Here is an 18,502-nt window from a genome sequence, read left to right on the forward strand (position 1 = left end):
CAGCCTGATGGAGACTAGAGACTGGTGTCTATCAAAACTTGGGTTTCCTCTTTCTGAAGTTGCTCATTGACATCTGTAAGCAATATTTTTATGGGCCTGCAAACAATCATGCTTTTGTTTGGTGGGACTGTATCGGAAGAATCCTTTTGCTGAAAAGTGTCAGGAGAGTTCAGCTAAAGCTACTTACTTTCATCACTTCCGGGAAAGAACTGTCTGGCTCCTGGCCTAAGGAAGAGTGGAAAAACTGTCCTTCCAGCAAGTTTTGAGGAATTGCTTTCTGAAATTGTCCCAAACACAATGAAACCATCAGTCGTCACTTTATAGATTTACAGCTTCATAAAGACTTTGTTCCTCTGTCAAACACAGAAGACATTTTGTTAAAGAATTGAGCTTTTGCTGCAGCTTTCACGTCTTACTGTTCTGCGTTGTTCACCGTCCCCACTCTCAGCCTTGCAAAGAATATCTTTCCCTGCTATAAAGTTAGCAGTTCCTTTTCCAGACAGCCGGCTGTTGGAAAGATGGATTTAAGACTGGGACACGGGTAACTTTGAATTCCATTTCCATCTCTGCAAGCATCCTCCTGTTTTATGTAGCTGTAGCTTCTTGGTGCCGCAGTTCTTAATCCCATCTCATTACCTTATATATGAACTGTTAACTACATGCATTCAAACATCTGAAAAATGATATGAAGGTACCTTAAAAATCATTAAATAAAAACAAGATGTATTCTTTATCACCTTCTTTTGGGACCCATGCAGTCATGTTTGTAAAGCTTCTTTTATTCTTCTTTCTGAAGTCATGAAGAATTTGCTTGTTTTTTGTTATTAAAGTGAAAGCTGAGGTTTATGTGAAACACCGTGACTCCAGAAAATGGGACTTTTAAGTGAAAACACCCTAGGACTAACTGTAAGATTATGAGACCAGGCAATATTTTACAGACGCGTGTGAAGGGCTGAGTTACTAAGGTGACAAGGGCCAGATCTGTAGATCAAGATTATAGCTCATATTTAGACACCATTCCTCTTTGTTCCATTAGGGTAGCTTTCCAGTAGCAGCTCTAGGAATAATGTTTTTGCTGCTCTTTAAAGGATACCATGACTTGGATCTCAATATTAAACCCTTTCCAGGGACGAGCAACTGGAATTCAGCTAGGAAAGCAGGGGGCAAGGATGTTTGCTTCTATCAAAAAAGGCCAGGAGATTTTTTTTTTTTTTAGTGGTCAGTAATGTCAATGTTTCATATCTTATCTGAAAGAAAACAGGCACTTTTCTGATCTGACCTAATGCTGGAATGTCTGTGCTGAACATAACTGCAATCAGAAGTGGGTAGAGGACCTCTCCCTACCAGCACAGCATGGCGAAAAATCAAAGAGAGGAGATCACCATCTTTGTGTTCAGAATTAGCATATCTCCATGGTCCTTGTATTCCTTAGAGGCACTCCAGTACAGCCCTAAGCAGCCTATCTTTGCTGTTAGTACAAGGTACCTTGGCCAGGCTTATAACTCCCAGAGGCCTAAAACGAAAGAATTATCTGCATGAACCATTAGGACTATATTTTCAAATGTATATTTTTCTAATATGACAGCATGGATGTGTACAGCTTTTTACCAGACTTACAGACACGGAGCTACTATGTTACAGCTCTGGTAAGAAAGCAATAATAGGAAACGCCAGCAGCATGAGGCAGCAAATGGAAAACAGAGGTGGCATGAATACAGAGTCACTTGGACTCCCTGTGTCAATGATGTGTTTTGTTTAATGATTATCTCACACATGGGAACCAAAGGCCTCTTCCTTGCTGACAAAGCAACCTCAAGATTGCAACATCATGCCCATCATTTATCTCTTGGAAGTCTCCTTAGGGACGTGTATTTAGGAAGGGTTATAACTGAGTGGTGCTTATGGTCAGGAAAGAAGTTCCAGGAACAGCAGGTATGAAATCATATAACTAGCTCATATGTAATCAAAGGACTATTTTTAGGAAGAGGCCTAAACCGGAAGTTTAATACTGGGTCTTTTAGGGCTTGTTACTATTTTAAGATGCAGATAGTTAAGTGAGCACTGCATGAGTTTATGCAGTCACATGAAATACCTGAGGGTGCCGAAGTGACCTTTTCAGTGGAGCGCAGAGGCTAAAATTAGCAAGGGCATGGGAGACCATTCAGGAAAATGCATTAGAGTGGTATTTAAAGAGGGAGGGGCCTTCGAGGACTTGCATGACATGCACTGAGAGCCAGGGCAAATGGTGTCTGAGCACCTATTATGCCTTTGATATTCTTACCTTTTATTTACTTCTGCATGCAGAATGACTATAATGGCCTCATTGAAAAGGTATCTGAGCACCACCCACTTCCACATCATGGTGTCTTTGGGAGACAAGGAAGTTCTGGAGTATGTTTGAAGCACAGAGAAGTTGGGGAACTTGCCCGAAGACACACATGAAGCTTGTGTCAAATCAGAGATGTAAATATAGATTTCCTATGTCACTGACTAATACTCGTATTACAGAGGTGTGTACTCCTTCTTAGAAAAAAGAAATGAGGCTGGCTACTAGTAACAACAAGCCAGAGTTTTAACAATGCCTTATTTCTTTAGCAAATGCGCTGATTATTTGGTAACCCTTAATTTATTAATTTATTAATTGAGGAACAGAATTAATGGGACCTGTTAGAGTACATAATCTACTGGTAAAATTTTAAGCTCTGTGTAAGGTAATGCTCCTCTGCTTTCCTTGGCCCTTTAATTGAGAACCAACATTGATCAGCCCAAATTTTTTTAGTTAGAACTTTTGTTTCTGTACTTATGTTCAGTACTCACTTCTTGGATCAGAAGGACCTGATGTGGCTTCCAGAGGTCAGTTTCTTTAAATAAAAAAGTAATCCAGATCAGCACGGGATTAGAGGGTACAAAATCTCCTGACGGCTAAGCAGGGGCAGGGTTCTTGGCTGGCAAAACTGCCCTGAAGTTTAGTTTGCAATAAAATACCTGTCCTCCTCTTTGCGGTTGGGTTCTCCCCCTTGCAATTAGTTTGCTAGAGTGCTATTTTGCTTTTAAATGAAAGTGACCCTGGGCCAGCTGAAAGGATGTGCTGAAGGTACCCACAGGACTCCAGCAGCCAAGACTGAGTTACAGCTCACTGCCTGCTCTGCAAATCAGCTCAAGAGTACAGATGCGCCCTGAGGTGCTGAGCCATATAAAAAAACCTTTTCTTGGGTGCCAAAAGGGTAGCTGACCATTCTGGGAAATCTAACCCTATAAAGCTGGCATCACTTTTTCCTCACTACTGTTTGTATTCAACACACTTTCTAGTCACAACGGTCAACTTTTGGTATTGTGGCAAAAGATGAGATCTTACCTGTGTTTGAGGAAATCGCTAGGGAATTCTCAGCATGTACACGAGGCCAAATCCAGAGTTACGCTGAGCCAGTCGCTTTCACAGGAGCCAAATCTCCCTCAGGATTTGCCTCAAGATATATGTAAAACCAGGTCAAGGAAAGTGTTCAAGGCTCACTTCGGGAAGAATCTTTACATCAGGATGGATTAAGGGTTTGTGGTCTGTCTCCTGGGAGAGAGAAATTCCCTGGTGCAGTGCCAGCATAGTTGCGGCCTCAGCTCACAAGCTGTTCTGACTCAATCACCCTRTCCTTGCCTGCGCGTGATACCACCTCCTTTACTGTGTGTGCTCTTCCGAGCGCAATGGGCTGGAGCCTGGACTCCTTCTAGCACCAGGAAAACCCAGCTACAGCCCAGAAAGAGGGGCCTTGTGCAATGCGTCTTCCCCACCATCGACACAGAGAGGGCGTCACACTCCTGGATCCTAATGCAGGGTGCCACGGGCCCCTATCGCCCAAGAAGGGAGGGATGCTGAAGGAACTGGAGGCTCTGTCCTCAAAATAAGCACCCGTTGTGGCTGCTGAATGACACATCTGCCTGCTAGAAATAGACTTCAGATGAACTCATTGAGTAGCGAGTGAGCTTACAGCTGGCCGCCAGCCTGAAATGACTTCAAAGCTCCGAGCTGGGCCCAACATCCTCTTCCTCTGAGCTCTCCCAACACCTGTGCTTAAGCAATAGCCCTCATCAAGAACTCCTTTTCCTGATAAGCAATTCTGAGACGTACACATCAGGAGCTGAAGGCAAGGCTGTGCCAGGAACATCAAAGTCAACTTCTACTGGCAACTGTACGTTTGAGGAAAGTGGGATATCACCTATGCAGGATATTAGCAATGATTTTAGAATAGCTGTGTTTAAAAAATAATAATAAAATAACTTCAAAAAAGCAGGAAACAAAGAAGGGAAAGAATTGAAACCGAAGTGCTCCAAACAGAATATGCTGCAGCATGGGACTGCAGTGGTAAGACTCAAACCACTAAAACAGACACCTGAAAAAATATTTCATCAGGACATGAGAGTGACAACCCCTTAGAAATTGTTACTGCATATTGTGGATGGTCTAAGGTCAMACCCCAGAGTATGTTACCTTCACATTTTGGTTATCAGCAGGGATCAGATAGGGGAAGGTAGTATTCCCTTCAACATGACTGGTGCAAATCACCTGGTATGCATCTTATTTCATCATGTCCACAACAGGAAAAACTATCTTCTCACAAGCAGTTCTGAGAAGAAAGTAGACTTGACAATGATTATGCAACGAGTCTGCTAAGTCCCCTGTTGATTTATGGGCTGGATGTTTTCCTTATATTTTCTCCATTTTTTAAATTTCCCTGGAGTCTCTTGCTCCTGAGGTTGTTAGATATATATAAAACACTGTATGTATATATACACAAACACACACTTATACTGCAAATGTTTTGGGGCAAGACCCATTTGCTTATTCTGGATCTGTCACTATCTATATTCCCCGGTGACTCGAACAGCAGGAAGGCAGTCCCTGACTGAGGCTCCTAGGGCAAAAGATGAATGCATGGCATAATGAAGAAAAGAATATTTAGGTTCAGGAAGAATAGGTGCATAGGAGATGCGAGAGGGTTGTAGATGTGGCAGAGCTGGATGTGGGGAGAGCAGCTTGCATTTGCCTACACTGTAAGTATTCTTTGGGTATGAAACAGTACTTGGACACCAGTGGCTAGAGAAGAGGAAGCAGAAGAGGTCTGACTCTCCTCTTGTTTATGCTGCTGCTACTCCAGCTTTTGCAAGAGGGCTGCTCTTGATCTGTACATATTTAAAGAAAGTAGGTCCTTTACCTGCATCTTGCAGGTGGCTCAGTTAAAGCGCAGAGAGGAATCTCTGGGTTTATTTTATAAAATTCATAGATGGAGTGGTAGAAGGACCACATAATATCAGGGGGTGAAAGAAATGCATTCACCCTCACCCTGCAGCCACATGTGTACATATTCATGGAAACTCTCCCTGGCTGCATAACTCCCTTCCTTGAAGAAGGCAGCCTCAGACACCCGGAACACCAGCGTGTTAAATTAATCTAATGAAAATAACTGTCTCCCAGCAGGATTACATTTTTTCATTTCCTGCAATTGTCTGCAGTTCCTGTTTGGGGAGTATTCACACCCGCACAACGCTGCCCTGCGACAGGCCACACCAGTGACTCACTTCCTGGCCCAGCAGTGACACAGCCCTGCCTCCGGCGCTGCTCCCGGCACAGATGCTGGCACCACGCTGGCACGATGCAAAGCCCAGATGTGCTTTGCTGCCCGCTCGCAGCCTGGCAGCCACCTGGCTTGCCTGGCTGCAGAGGGCACCAAAGCATTGGGAAGAAATCTCACCCCGGCCAAGGCAACCGCTTGTCTTCTTACTGGGGGCTGGGGGCAAGGGGGATTTGTGAGGAGGRCAAGGGACAACGCCCAGCCCCTGCTGCATAGTTTCCAGTTATATCTATGGAGTGTTTATGGGAATACCCTGAATCCTATTATGAAATACTTCTGCTGCTTCAGGACCATCTGGCATTGCTGATATTGTGCTAGAGGGGCTGGGGTATGAGAAAGAGAGAACAGGCCACTGCGCGAGGGAGGAGAGAGGGGGATTTACAGCCCCGAGGAACGGGGTTCATCTGGTCAGTGGCTCCATACTAAGAATAGTAACAAGAAATACATTTGCCCAACCAGCTCAATCTCTCACCTAAGTAATTTCCTAGATTGGGAGAAAATGCAGAGTTGAGCAATGTGACTGGGTAGCTGTTTTCTCAATATTTGTTCATCTCAAGGCACAGGGGATGTGTCCAAAAGCAGGGTATGTTGCTTGTCTCTGAGGCAGCTGATGAAGCTTCGGCGGCTGCAGGTGAGTTACAGCCTTCGTGCTCAGGAAGGTGGAATTCAGGTGTGCAGAGATGAGTGAGGGCTGTTCACCTCCACAGCAACAGTAACTCTGACATGGGAAACCTGCGATAGCTTTGACACGCTTAGGTCCCCGATTTTGACATAGCAATGAACAAAAGTTCTTATAATATTTGCAAGGATGTACTAGGGGTTGGAGACTCACATTCACTGCTTTTCAGAACACGTACCAAAGTCGCAATGAAAATGGTACACTGTCCTCTGTCTACTTAAAGTCATCAGGAGACTAAATACAAATAAAAGAAAACTGAAGATAAAGCAAGGTTAAAACCAAAATGTGGCATGTTCAGACTGTGGTGCTCTGCATCTCCAAAATTCCCATGTTATTGAAATTTTTCATTCTCAGGGTATTTTGGCTTTTGCATCGTCCCCACTTAGTTATAGCCCTTATTTGTAAAGTTACAAAAGATTCCACCATATGCCTTATACCAGTGTAGCACTAACTTATACTGACACGCTTGTCTTTCTTTCTAGACTATAATACCAGCCTAAAGGCATGTCTATGACAATCCATTATCCTTGCTTGATCAAGTTATCACTGCATGACACCTTTTCTGCTGTATTTTGCGGTTAGTCTGTGCTCATCTACCATCAGTCTGCAAGCATCCGGTGAATATTTCAGACCATAGTTACAAGGCAGCATCTTCTCTGCTCTCCCCCATTTTCCAGGGTTTTGGTCTCCACATAGCTATTCTTTAGCTTCTAATAAAGTGGATGTGTCTGTGTCTCTGGCTTACTAGAAGATGCTTTTCACGGATCAGAGGGAGAATGAGTTAAAGAACTGCATTTGGTTTTGGCAGAAAAGCAATAATTTAGAGACAAGTCAATTGAGAACCTTTTGAAAGACTTCAAGAAACATTGGATCAAGCCCATAAGGAACAGGAAATAAGCACTACTCTTATCTGCAACATCAACGCTTCACGTTTAGCAGCTTCCACAGAGAGCTAGCATTTGTCCTGCAACTACTCTTACCGGGGAGAATTGTTTATACTCAGTACATTTTTACCCCAGCATCTTTAAATATCCCTACGATGTGTGAAAATTGTTGAAACTTTTACTCACAAACTCCAAGTGGGAAAGGGCTAAGCTCCCAGCCTTGAACATCCCAAACTTGCCAATATTTCAGATCTTCATGTGAGTTTAGCAGATGAGACCCTTCACTACCAGTGAAGGAAAAGGACAGTGTTTTCCTTATGAGTTCATCATCTACTCCTTTTGCGACATCACTGCAGAATATTTAGCTAAGTAACTTGATAAGCCTTTGGGGGTTGTTTTTTGGAAGGTTTTTTTTCGCACTTTTAAATGAATAAGGGCTCCATTGTTGCTACCGATAAGCAGCCATTTTGGGTTACTTGAATACAAACTGCAGATAAGATGACTGTCTCCTGGAGGCTTTTGTTCTCTCTTTTTGCTTGTGGTTTTTTGTTTCTCCCCCTCTTAATGTAAAATAGGGGTAGCACTGGCTGAAAGTTCACTATGAGGTTGCTCTTCAGCATGGGAAAGTAGAGTGACCGCAAGTCCTTCCACAACAACTAGCTGTGGAATCTGTACTGCCCTTGGGACTCCCAGAGCCTGAATTTGCAAGTCTCACTTGCATATGCGAGCTGGTGTGCACACACACACTGCAAGATCGCAGCCTTTTCCTCCTGCAGGCCAGGTTGAAGGCTAGGCATACTGTTAAATATCTAATGTTTCTCTGTTAAAGATGTCTGTGATGCAGAATCTGGGAACCAAGATCCTTGCATGATAAAAACGGACACAACTCTGCATCCACCCTGGAAAACACTGATTTGTGAGCTTACAGCATGATACATGGGAATAGTGTCCTTCGTATTTTACATGCTGAGGTAATAAACGGAGAACTTAAGATTTTTTTGTTCTAAGACTTTATCCTAGAACAAAAGATGACAGGGATTCAGTTTCTGTTATAAGAATGGAATAACAGTGCAAGTTGGAGAGAAAGTTTTACCAAGAAATAAAGGATTCATCCAACAAGTTCTGATTCCTGCTATTCAGCTGTGTACAGGTCACGGCACCTCCTCAGCCCCCTGTGCTCTAAAATGCAGGCTGATATTTATTTACCTGCCCTAACATGGCACCAGCTGACTCTAGTGTTCACTAGTAGAGTGCCAAGGGCCATTATTTCTGGCATTTAGACTCAGCAAGTAGAATCTTTCTACTGAATCATATATACCACAACTCAGGTCAGGTAGATTTGATGTGTGTCCAAACACTTCTTTATTTTTCCTTTGCCAAATAGTTTTAGAATCACAAAAACGGTGTAAAGGCATGACCTACAAACAATTGTTCTATGTGCACATAAAGCTGGGGTAGGAGTTAGACCATGCTTCATTGCTTTTCATCTGAGCTTCTCCAGCTCTTGGGAACAGAAGGGAACTGTTCTGACCACAGCACAGTCTCCTGGACAGCCCATGTCGGAGCCTCTCCTGCGATTCCCTGACTACATTCCTGTCCTTTGCCATTGTGATCCCAGGCAATAACCACAGGGGAGTGCCCACAGGCAAGTGGGGAATGAGCCAGTCCAGCCTATTCCCTGGTTTTCAGGGTCAACAGTTCCTTGTATCACTTCACACTTCCAGAGCATATCCCAGAGTATGTGGACCCAGGCAACCAGCTGGAACAGCTGTGTTCCACTTTCAGCCCTGACAGTAACCCACAACATAAAGATGGATGACCAGCTCTTTCCTTCCTTTCTTTCCTAGATTCTGCAAGGCTTTGAACAGCACTTGTCTCTTAATTCTGTTTGGTGCCTAGCCTAACAGGGCCTCTAAAGAGTTCCTCTAAATAGGAGTCATCGTGATAAATTACTCCTCATTAACTAATCAACCTTCTCAATAACATTGTGAAAGATGTAGTTAAATAAGTTTTATCAGCCCCAGTTTACAAACAGACTAAGAGATTATCTGTGAGATATGCTCAAAGCTACATACCATAAACAGTCAGAAGGAAAGCCCAGACTAGATTTCTCTCCTAATGCCATGCTGTCATCTCCAGAGAGTGTACCACCTCTAAAATCAGTCTTTATCATCAGGGCCTCTGGCTCTTGCAAGAGTTCTCTCTTTCCCTCATCCTCCTACATCACAGATTCCATTTCTTTAAAACCTGCTGGAAGAGGCAGTCCTAGTACTTGAACTGTACTTGGCTGTGAAGGATCCATCCCAGTCTGCAGGGAACTGCTCCACTTACTCAAACCTGCCTTGTACCTTGGTACAACATACCGTCACATGCCATGTCAAATCACACTCACCTCCCACTGCCCAGGGATACCCGAGCTCTTCTAGCACCCCCTCCTGACACAGGTGGTTTAATTGAGCATTAATGATAATCAGGTACTTGTAAACATCTGAGCTGAAAATTCTCATCATTTGCTGAGCTTTTGTTTTCCACAGGTGTAAGTGCACAGGGCTCCACACCCTGTTATTTTCCAGTCTTTGTTTTCCATACTGCTTGAATTTCCACCCTTCCTCCCCACCACCACACCTGCCACAGAGGAAACACCTAATAGGCCTGCATATCTTTTTTTGCCTGCAATATGTTAATGTAATTCAACAGGACATGTTGATTCCTGAGCAGTATGTAAACTAAAGGAATGCATCTTCTGGAGGATGTAAAGTTGAGGTGATGGACTCTCAGGCAGTGTTTCCCCTATATCACACAAGTAAGAGAGAGTTTTTCACCTCTCCTGAAGAGAAGAAGAAGAAAGAAAAAAAAGCTCTCTTAACATGTTTGTAACTGTGGCTGCATCCTAGAAAATAGATACCCTGGGGGAAAAAACAAACAAACAAAAAAACCCTAACAGGTATTAACTATTTCTGTATCTTCTGGTATTCTTATTACTTGTCATTATGGTATCTTTTAGATCTGCATGTGATTTGCTCTCAAAATATATACCTGTTAAGTGCCTATTAAAATGAAAGGGTTAAATAAAAAATACTCTGTGCAGCAGATGCACACTGGGGTGACTTTGCTAAGTGTTATGCTTCTCCATTATTTACAGGCTTGTACCGTCTGCTCACAGCAGGCATGCCTTACATAAGATTAAAGGAAGCAAAAAAGCAAGAAGAAAGTCAGGTCTCCCTGGCAGCACAATTTACATATCTTTCTAACACGCTGCATTATCTGCCTCACAGAAGAGTGGTAGCCCCTGCAGAAGATGAAACAAATTACACCTTTATTAAGCACTTTTTTCTTGGGGGGTGTTTGTGCTCCCAGTGATGGAAGGCTGTATCATTCTAACTGCATCCATTTAGTGAAAAATACATTTATGTATACCGAGAGCCTTAGACACCTGGAAATACTCTGTAGGGAAGATAAGGCCCTAACACCTAGGCAGCTACCCCATACGTTGCAATCCATAATACTGCATGGTTGCTTTCCATTTGCTCATGTTGTGGGCAAAGCCCTGTATACTTATTTTCTGCTTTCTGTATTGTCCTTGCTCTTTTTCTTCTTACTTTTTTATGCAGTTCTAACCTCTGTTCTCAGGATTATCCAGGGGCCTTTATCTGAGGCCAGAGGTGCTACAGGAATAGCAACTGTAAGTCAAAGCTCAAGTTCTTTCCTCAGCTCAGTTGTCAAGCATAACCTTACTTTTTCTCCCCCTCTGTAATTCCCAACTGCTTCTCTGGGAGCAAAGCCTCTTTGTTTGGGGATGCCAGTTTGCGCAGACTGTGAAAGTATGGATAACTCAAGGAACAGGCAGAAGAAGGGGTCAGCCACTCATTTCCAGTTTACCTCTGAATCATCGTGTGGCCTAAGACAATTCATTGGGCTGCCTATGCATAATCTTTCAGATATGTCAAGTAATTTTGTGAGCAGCTAGTGATTTGGATTTTGTGGTTAACGTCATGCTCCAAATGAAGGACATTTTCTTATTGGTAGGACATTTGTGAGAACTTTTCTTGCGTGTCTAATCAGTCATGAGTTCATGCTACAGCTTGGCACTTTTATCACAAAATTATTTTCCCCGAACATGTAGGGATTTTATTATCTCTAATATCTCCACTCTTCTATCAAATTCGCTTGAAATCAACAAACAGGTTATTGGGATTCACACAAGCTTCCTTGATCTAGCTAGTATTTTCATAAGGAGAGGCAGTGCACCATGTGGAAGAGTAGTTCAGGGGGCTCTGCTGCATGCTCCAGTGCACAGTGCACCTCCTACCCATATGTTCTCATGCACTTAGACAGTTGGCAAGTTGGGCTGAGAACTGTCTGTATAATGACTAATGTAATCAGTAGCCAATCTTGACTAATCCCTCTTCATATCACTGTAAGGAAAAAAAATAGCAGTAAGTCTGTACTACTAAAAACTAGGTTGAAAAGCTTTGACCGCATCACAGTAACAGCGATTAACAAGGCTAAATGTCTCCTGTCACAGCCTATTCCCAGCTTTCCCTACGCTGCTGCACTAAGCAAAGCAGCCTGTTTGTTTTTCTAGCACAAGCTGACCTCCTGCGCAGTCAGTATCTAAAACACATTGTCTGAGGAGAGGTAGTTCATGGCGTTGAATTATGCAATTATATGAGTGCACCCAAGCATTTAGCAATGCAGACTGCATCCATTCCTGCTGACTAGTTGTGATTTTCAGATACATTGGAACCGGCATGTCTTGAAATGTGAATTCTTTGCAGATGGCTGTATCGGCTCAGCATAAAGCTGCAGGCAAAACTCCGCTCTGAGATTCTGAACAGCTCTCCCACTGCATAGCTCTGGGGCATGTAAGAAAGCGAAAAATGTGAGCAGAAAGACATTTACAGCTCCAATTCTGTTGTTTTCCAGATGGGTCAACCTTGATAAGTGGAACTGGACAAATTTCTGTCATGACCCTCCTGTCTGTGAAACTTCCCCAGTTTAAAGGGCATGGAGGGGTTAGGATATAGAGAAAGTATTGAGAGCATCGGCTAAAATTCCCAGCATCCCAGCACAGGTGAACAACCCATGCTATTTTGAAGACATATAGGAGAGCCAACAACTGGTGAAACTTCTCATTCTCTAAAGAAATACAGCTGCATAACAGAAATAAAGAACTGAAAAGGACCACATGAATTCTCCCATAGCTGAACACCCACATAAAATTAATAGCAAGACCAACATCCTGATTAGCCTTCGTGGAAACACTTGTAGTTCTCTGTCTTTGGTATAAAGATTACTAGGGAAAAGTGTTCTGGTATTGATATTTCAGATTTCCTAATTAAAAGTGGATTGTTTAAGGTAAATTACTGGGTTTGCTTTTGAGGAGGGGTTGTCTTTTTGGTTTCATGTTTTGGTAAAAGATAGGCAATACTACTGAGCTATACTTTTGAGTTTGGAGGAGTCTGCAAAACTCAGAGATGGTGCAGAACTACAGCGCTAGCAGGTTGAAACTGAAAAAGAAAGGGCTTATGGATGGGTGGGAGCTGGAGACATTCCGTTTCAAACGGCTACAACTGCAAACCCATCAAGGAAGAAGAAACAACATAGAGCACTTAGATCTAACATTTTAAGTTCTGACTTCATTTAACTTAACGAATATTTAGAGTAACTCCATTAAACCAGTGGAATTATTTTTTATTATAACACTGTAATGGCTAAAATCTGATCTATTGAAAAGGGTTCCAGGAAGCATGGATAGGGATCACATCTACCTTATTCCTCCTTACAATTTTAAATCCTAAATGCTCTATATAGTTTAAATAGATATGTCAGACAGAGGACCCATTATTACCTCTATTTCATGGGAGAGGCAGAAGGATTAGATGATTTGCCCAGGGCTACACATTATGAAAGAGACAGGAATTGAACCGGACTGGCCCAGCTTTAATGTCTCAACCACAGGGTCATCGTTCCCTTCCTTGAAATCGTTTCCAAAATCATGATTATACAGACTGGAAGCCAAAATAATGCACTCCCAGTAAACCACAAGCTACAGAAATGGGCTCTGTTCCTGCACTGCCTGAAAAGAGTTTCAGAATATTTCCCTTGCTCCTTCAGGGCATAAAAATGTATTCTGGCTTGAAGAGAAGGCAGATTTACCATGATGTTACCAATCTGTTGTTTTTGAAAGCAGTCTTCAATTTTTATTGAACTGGACTTTCCCATGGGAAAGAAACACARCGTGCTACTTCATGCCAATGTCTCCTTTCCCTATAGCTACTACTGGATTCTGAGGGAAGAGGGGGATTTATTTGAGCGAAGAATAAATAGAATACTTTGAAAGAAAGCATTGAGTGGTGGAAACATGAGCATCTGAGATGTGAGAGACACCATGCCAATCCACTGGTTCATTAGAGTCCAGATAGCCGACTTACTTGATTCTTTGTACTCAGCTACTTCACTTTCACAGCTCAGTGTTCCGCTTTGAGTTATTCCAGTTGTGCTGGTAAATTACACCAAGAGGGGCTGCTGCAAACGTTGCATTTGTATAATGCAAGTGACCAAAAATTGCAAAAGCTGGCAACTCTGTAGACGGTTTGGGAAGCTATAGACCTAAAAGAGTTAAGAATAAAAACAAGGAAGGAAACAGAAGAGGATGGCTATTGTAGTACTGGTGTCTCTCTCTTGCAGTCAGAAACAAATTCCTCCCTGTTTTTTTAGATAGCTTTGCAAAGAGGATGTGCTAGTATTACTTCCTGACACGGGGGGTTTGTTATCTGTGAATATGATGAGAGACAGCATTCCAGGCAAAGGCCTGTGCAAACTGGTTGTCAATCCCACATACAAACAGATCCAACTTTCCAATTGCCTCTTCATGATGAGCAAGCCAATAATAAAATTTCCCTCCCTCCTTTCCTTCAGATGAGTGCTCAAGTTCCTATAGGATCTGCCACACGGGAGACAGAGAAGGGCTTATTTTCTTAAGATAATTCTTTTCTATGTGTTTTTAATTTTTTTTGACATCGTGGAGACTTGCCTCTCTCCTGCTAGTATGCACAGAAAATACAGTCCAGGGCACCAATTTCAGGACCTGCAGTTAGAATTCCTGCCTTCTCAATCACAAGCTGTTAACCATCTGCTGTTTAGTGAGGAGTATGTCATTTATCCTCATGGTCTCTGCTCCTCCAACTTCAGAACCTGACCATGATCTAACTGAAGTCAAAGGGAGTTTCTTCCCTGGTTCAAATGGGACCTACATAGTTACCTACAGATGCACCGGAAAAATTAGTGTCTGTATAACCCTATGGAAGTATAAGGTTTTCTGTATTAGCTTTTTCAACTTGTTCTTTTCTTCTAACAATAATAACGCAGAGCTTGGTGTGCAGAGGGATCATTCCAAAGGCAAAAGCTGGGTTTCTTGCAGCTGTTTTCCCAGAATGGAGTGAGACTACTCAGACTGAGAAAATGTACTGTAGCAGGCTCTGGTTTAGCAAAAGACTTAACTATTGACTGTTGTAGCACTTAAATACGGATTTAAATTAACTCTGCTCATGTAACATCCTGAATAAAAACACTTTCCTGCACTGGGACCTCTGTCCCTATTTTGATCCAGTGCTGAGGCCTCGTCAGACAGAACTCCCCATCAGAAAACAGCGGGGACTTTTACCTAGTGATCTGCAGAAGCAGGCAGTAGCCAGGGCCCACTGCCTATTTCTCAGCTTGTTGAACTCTTCAAGTTCGCAGTGAGAGCAGAGGTAAAGAAACTTGTGGGCTGCTGAATCAGGAACATTGTTCCTCTCACATGCTTTAAAACTAAGCTGAAATATGAGGGAAAGTGCTGGGGGTTTACTTTGTCTTTTCCTGTGCATTTGTCTGCCATGAATGCAAACGGCTTCCTATTTGGTGCTGTGGGGTGAGAGCCAGAATTTCAAAACCTTGGCTCAGCTCCCGCTAGCATTCATGTTCTGCTTATCTCGCTTCCGGGGCAAACCATTTCCAGAGAGAGTGTTATTAAGAAAGTCAATGACTGATGGAAACTGAGGAAGAGGAGTTAGCAGAAAACTAAAAGACCGAATTTAAATCCTGACAAGCACTGAGCATGACCATTCTCTCTCCAGAAGTTATCAGCAAAGTTAGAGCATGTCTTTGTGCAGAACTGGGGCAGCTGAACCCTATCACACCAGCAGCTACTGACAGAAATAGGGTAGTGAGACTGGCTGTGTTTCCTAGTACCCTTCTCTCTAAAGAGATTTTTGGAAATCAGAGCACTGCCACCCATCCCAGGTGTCTGCACAAACTCTGTTAGGAGGCTATGCTCTGCTGGGAACCAGGCAGAAGAGGGGGACTGCAGTAGTGAGAATGCAGTGGGAATCCAATGTGCCCACACCGGACACGGACCAGAGCTGCAGAACTCAGCTCAGGAATAAAAGTCTGACCACTGCAAAATGGGAGTCTGTTCAGAGCTGCATTTCTAAATCATCTTGTTATATGTACCCTGATTCAGCAAGACACAGGCGTGTATCTCCAAGCGTGGCTTTAGCAGGACAACTTGTACTTAAAGACCTTGGCTGAGTCAGGGCCAGTAACAGGAGCTATTTTGCAACATTGCACATCCCGCTTTTACAGTCCAGGATTTCAGATAGCCTAGCGCATACCCATCCTGCCTCCCCAAAATGATCCACCGCACTGGAGCAGAAGGACCACACAGCACTTACAAAGATCAACCATAAATATAACTGATTAACACAGTCTGCTAGCACCTGTTGCAGGGAAAGAATATATGAGATACCAAAATTAGTAAAAGGTGTGAGCACAAACAGCAGTGGCAGAAAGGATTTTTGCCATCAAAAAGCTAGGGATCAAAAAGACCTTCTGTATGTATGGTTTTGAATTGCCTCTATTTGTCAGAAATTCTTTATTCTGCAAGACTTTATTCCAACTGTCATGATTACATATTTAGGAATATCATATATGATAATCACAGAACAAGCATTTATACCATGATAAGCTTTCAAAATGAGATGTTAAYGTAAAATTTATGCTTCTTAGATTTTATAAAGATTTTTACATTTTGGGTTTAAGTACAATGCAAAATATGTAGTTCACTATTTTCTGTAGCATCATCAGAAAACAATTTAGCTGTATGTACATTTGTGCTTTGTGAGTAGTCTAGGGCTATTTGCTGTGTAAGAAGTTAAGTACGTGTATGAAGCCCTAGGTCTTTACACTAGCTGAGACTAATGTTTCCATTTAAAGAAAGTTTTGCATAGTCTTGCATAGCAAGTTTGGACTATCTTATTATTCTTGCACTCATGTTAACATATGAAGTTAGCTGGTTAATTCATGGATGCACTAAATCTCTCTCTCTCTGACACATATTACATTTATTATACTGTTATATAGAATTATTAACTAAGAATGTTCAAGTAATATCATAAAACCTACTAGGATGAGAAACTAATATTCTCACTGTAAATATGTTTCTCCATCAATCAACTTGGTGCTACAGAAATCCTTGTGAAAGAAGAAATGCCAGACCCGAATCAGTACGCAGCAGGAATGGGACTTGCATTCTCCCTCAGGCCTCCTCTGGATAAGGAAAATGCCCTGATACACAAGGCATCTTGGATACCAGATGGCTGATTATTAGATATTTTATGAAGAGGAAGGAAGTAAAGGGAAACAACCTGAATTTTCATGGTACTGTAGGGAAAGGAAGACAGTATGAGGGCCTAATCCAAAACTCACTAACTGGGAAGACACTGATTTCAAAGGACAGTGAATTGGAAGAAACAAAAGATCTGTTTACTTTTCTTTCTGTAGATTAATTCTCAACTCATCAAGAGCCAGCATGATTGACAGGTGAATAAAATGTAATTTTTGTCATCACTGTAATAACTTACACCTGAGCCAGATGTTTTGTGGGAGACAGGTTTGAGGTTTTAAATATTCATAATAACGTTGCAAGTTTTCTTTAGAGTACCTGCAGGCTTTTCATAGAACTGTTTTCCAAGAGCCTGATTCAGCGTGCAGGAGCATGCTGCGAGGCCAGTAGGTGCATCTGTACGTGCAGGCAGTGCCTGCAGAATTCCACCTCCTATAAAGAAGCCTGGCAGGCGATGCCAACCAGATGCATTTGGGCCGATCCTCTATTAGTATAAGTTGACCTAGCCTGTTTCACACTGGCTGAAACTAACTAATTAGATAGGTGAGTTATGCTGTGCCTTCAGCTACACAGATAGCACTATAGGTTAAAACAAGCAAAACATACCCTAATCATAGATATTTACCAGAATATTCAGAATATCCAAAAATTACTTTAATACATATATATATATATATAGCATATGTTATAGGGGTTATTCTTCCCTATCTCAACTATTAGAGAGCTCTGAAAGCCAGATCCTTCCATGTCTATCTACTGTGGGGTTCTTGCACCTCATTTGAAACATGGGTGTTGGCCTATCCTGACTCTCCCCAGAGACCTCTACATAACTGAGAGCTAGAAGACACACGCACCAGAGTGCTTAGGGAAAAGAGACTCTGGGGGTGTATCACAAGTGGAAGACGGCAATAGCTCCTCCAGGGTTCCACCACGCACAGTAGACGGACACAGCTGTGCCAGATATGCAGATGAATCTTGGAAGAATGCGGATGCTGGATCCAGTGGTCTCTGTGGTCCTGCTCCTCCCAYGGCAGGGGACATGGATTATCCAGCAGGCCCAGCTGACCACAGTTCAGCCTTGCTGCTAGGTATGTGCAAGAGACATAATGGATTGTTTGAGAAATGCATGTGGCCACCCCACTTCTGAGGCATTGCGTATGCAGATGTAGAAGCAGGGTTGCAAAACTAGAAGTAAGGCCTCCCACAGACCAGTATGAGAACTGCTGGTAAAATCTCTGTCCACAGAGAAGGGGCCACATCAGGAAAAGTTTTTTAGTTTTGCCAGTATAACTGGACTAAGGTTAGAGTTTTGCTGGCAGAAGTATGGCACACAGGTGTGAGGAATTTCTTCATTTTGCTAATCAACATAAGTACACTGCCAAAACTCTGAAGTACGGAACAAGCCTTACCCAGGGTTTGCACAACAGAATCTGGCCTCATGTCCCTTGTACATGTACAGAGTATAGCGTGAGCAGATGTTTAACCTGTCCAGCTCCCTTTCCTTTACTTAAAAACAACAACAAGCAAGGGCTTGGGGGAAACGAAGCTAATAGTCACCTGGGATAACAGCTCTGAAAAATGTAACCACAGACTTTGAGACTTTTTCACACAGATGAAAGAGGGGCTGTTGTGACGTAGCTCCATAATGTTCTAA

Source organism: Apteryx rowi, unplaced genomic scaffold, assembly GCF_003343035.1.
Source record: "Apteryx rowi isolate R43461 unplaced genomic scaffold, aptRow1 scaffold_307, whole genome shotgun sequence".
Taxonomy (NCBI): Eukaryota; Metazoa; Chordata; class Aves; order Apterygiformes; family Apterygidae; genus Apteryx; species Apteryx rowi.